This window comes from Dermacentor silvarum, chromosome 10, assembly GCF_013339745.2.
Source record: "Dermacentor silvarum isolate Dsil-2018 chromosome 10, BIME_Dsil_1.4, whole genome shotgun sequence".
Lineage (NCBI taxonomy): Eukaryota > Metazoa > Arthropoda > Arachnida > Ixodida > Ixodidae > Dermacentor > Dermacentor silvarum.
Genome location: NC_051163.1, coordinates 16154353 through 16158145, shown reverse-complemented (window position 1 = coordinate 16158145; position 3793 = coordinate 16154353).

Here is a 3793-nt window from a genome sequence, read left to right as displayed (position 1 = left end):
TTGGCATTAAGAGAAAACATGGAGCTGGGCAAGTCATGTAATGCGTAGGGTAAATAACCGATGGACCATTAGAGTTACAGAACGGGTGCCAAGGGCCGGCAAGCGCAGTCGAGGACGGCAGAAAACTAGGTGGGGTGATGAAGTTAGGAAATTTGCAGGCGCAAGTTGGAATCAGCTAACGCAAGAAAAGGGTAATGGGAGATCGCAGGGAGAGGCCTTCGTCCTGCAGAGGACATATAAGCTGATAATATGTTCCCACGAGGGAGTATATACACTAATCCCCTCAATACGCTATAAAGTTGTATAACTGTCTACGAGTTCCGAAAGGTGTTGAGGCACACACATCATCACGCATTGCGTGTGCTAGAGCAACGACATCGCATGACGGCGTACCGCTAGTATCATGAGGATGATCAGCCTTAATTCAAACGCCGACACATTGACATTGAATGCCACTGATGAATTGGTTTTACAAGAAATTTATTTATTTAGTTGTATTATAAGAAAAAGAAAAATGCTGCTTTGCTCAGCCAACGGCTGACAGCTGAACATCAGCCAGCAGGTGCAACGGGATCAAAAGGGAAGAACATATATAGAGTCTAGAGAAAGTATATATCGAGAGAAAAAGAACGAGCGCCAAGGAGAAAAGTAAAAAAACGCTATGTACAATCCATCGAGCCTTCGCCGCACCGACCTGAGAGCAAATGCCTTTGAGAAAGTAAGCAATGAAAACAAAGATCGACGACCTGTTTACAGTATAAGCGGCGACAGGTCAGAGCGGCGCAGACAAGCACAGTGTCGCAAGAGGCGCGCCTACACACTCAGGCGTGGAACGCTTCGATGCCTTTGTTCACAACAGCGGTGGCATCCTGCCACGACGGCAACGCCGTCGCCGGGCTATACAGGAAACACGCGGACCGGCAAGCGCGATAGTCATCGCACCGGCGACCTCCTTCCACTACCGCGGCCGGTCGCGTGAGAGAAAGACGACGCGCACGAAACGACCCGAAATAAATTATACCCCACACCCTTCGTAGCCCACCGCTCACCCCCACGGCCTGAATGCAAGCTATACAGGGGCGGCGTTGCTGAAAAGTGAGTGCGCACAGGGCGCATCAATAAATTTAATAATTGATTTACGGAGAAAATAAATTGCGGTTTCGCCCAAAGATTGTCAGCGATAATAGCAAGGTATATTAGAGCAAGTAAGACTCGTAGATTTATGGACAGTATAAAGTGCCATAAGCATTCGATTACTAATAAAACACCCGCATCGTGCCAAAAATTGGTCGCCATACACAACACATACGCGTATACGGTCGGGCATTGTATTCACGCTGTTCTTCTGGTGTCTTTATAATTTCAGTGGTCTTAGACCCAAGGCAGCCTTAGAATGAACTGAATGAGTTGCTAGACGGATCTCCCTTTTATATATGAAAGCGTGGTGACGTCACTAAGTATATATATCATCATCGTCATCAGCCTATATTTATGTCCACTGCAGGACGAAGGCCTCTCCCTGTGATCTCCAATTACCCCTGTCTTGCGCTAGCTGATTCCAACTTGCGCCGGCAAATTTCATAACTTCCTCAAACCACCTAGTTTTCTGCCGTCCTCGACTGCGCTTTCCTTCTCTATAGGTATCCATTTTGTAACTCTAACGGTCCACCGGTTATCCATCCTACGCATTACATGGCCTGCCGAGCTCCATTTTTCCCGCTTAATGTCAACTAGAATGTCGGCTATCCCCGTTGTTCTCTGATCCACACCGCTCTCTTCCTGTCTTCTCCTTCTTCATTCTACTTTATGTACACTTGCAGGACGAAGGCCTCTCCCGGCGATCTCCAATTACCCCTGTCTTGGGCAGCTGAGCCCATATTATGCCTACGAATTCCTCGACACTTAGAGATATTGTACCATCCTCTTCGACTGAACGTGGCATACACGAACAATTATCGGTACCGCATAGGGCGTACCACTAACCCCTACTGTGATAACTGTGCCAACTTAGAGACAATGGAGCAAATATTACTAGAATGACCCGCGTACCGCGACGAGAGACAATATTTGAGCAACAAATGGACATGATTTGCCACGATCCGTTGACATTACCCAGCATCTTAGTCCAATGCCCGGCCCTTAAAAACAGCGGCGAGTTTTGGATTTATTGTTCAAATACTTGTCAGAGATTGGTTTAATCGGAACGCTTTAAAGATTGACCTTTTCAGATAGGCAGTTTACCCGCCATCTCACCTGTAAATATTAGTATCAGGTTCACTTGTGCATTTCATTTTTTTTTTTTTCGCTCTCCTCTGGAATCCTTTAATCCCATTCCCCATCCCTATACAGAGTAGCATGCCAGCGCTTGTATACGCACCGAGAAAAATATTTTCTAATAAGAGTCTCTCTCTCTCTCCTAATTTCATCACACCCCCTAGTTCTCTGCCGCCCTCGACTGCGCTTTCATAGACTACCGGTTATCTGACTTACGCATTAGATGGCCTGCCAAAACATACGTTCGCCCAGCGTTTGTATTCTGCATACGGGACATCACACGACACTGCGAGTGTGACTGGAATGTCCGTATAATTGATCGCAAGAAAAAGTTGAAAGTCCAAGAACAAAACGAGTATACTGGAAACACGTGCTAGAATAAGAACAGATTGTCCCAAATATGGCTATGTCAAATGAAGTCATGCACATTCAGCGCACCTACGTTTCGAGTTATCGATTAATAAGCCTCACTCTACAATCTGCTAGCCGCCTGGTTATCTATAGCTTGATCAGATGGTAGAGCGATCGCCCAAAATGCCGGCGGTGCCGGGTTCAACCGTCAGACAAGTACGATGTTCTTTTTTTTTCTTTTTTTTTTTCTTTTTTTAATCAGCGGCGCTTTTCTCCGTTGGACAAATATGGCTCTACTTGAGAGAACTATCGTAAACCCCGATGGAGAACTCGGAACGGTAAGTGTGTATTAAGTCAGTGACAACATAGAGGGCAGTGGAAAAATACATCGTTATCCAACTAAAAGATGCGCCCACCAATAACGTTCGCCCATTTCCGTGACGTCACGGCGGAGGCGAACTTCTTTCAACGTCGGCGTCTCTATGGAACAATGCACAGGCGATGGCAGGTGAAGTGTGGTTTTGCGGACGGAGCTTGTACTGAATTCTTACGTCATCACCAAATGTAGTTTCAGGTATGCCGCACATACAAAGCAGCCTCTCTGCAAAATTATACGTTTGACATACAGAAAAAAAAAAAGAAAAAAAATTGTCGACATTTTTTTTCTTCTGTTTTTGTTTCAGCAAGTTGGAAACGACGCAGAACCCAGAACACTGATCAGGAACAGCGCCGACTCTTGTCACGACCTCCACCAGAGATCGGATGGATTTAGTATGTCAACTTGCAAGTGAACACGCCAATACTATTCCGATGTCATTGACAGTACTTGAAATATATGACAACTGACGTCCACGAGGTGAGAAAGCGAAGGCGATGTAGCGGTGTCCTGCTGTGCGCGCTCCCCTAGGCAAGACGCAAGGTTCGCCAGGTGACAACAAAAGAAAAAGAAAACAGGCCTAGTGACGTAAGCTCTGGCGTATGCGCGCAACCATTGACCCAGGTGTGAGTCGAGCTAGTGAAACTAATTTCTGAATGAAAATGATGAAATGAAACAAATGAAATGAAATGATGAAATGGAAAATGAAACAAAATGAAACGCCCATTTCTGGCGCGCGCGATTCAGTAAGCTTGGTTCTGTAACCATTGGCAAGTAAATTATTCTCGTTTT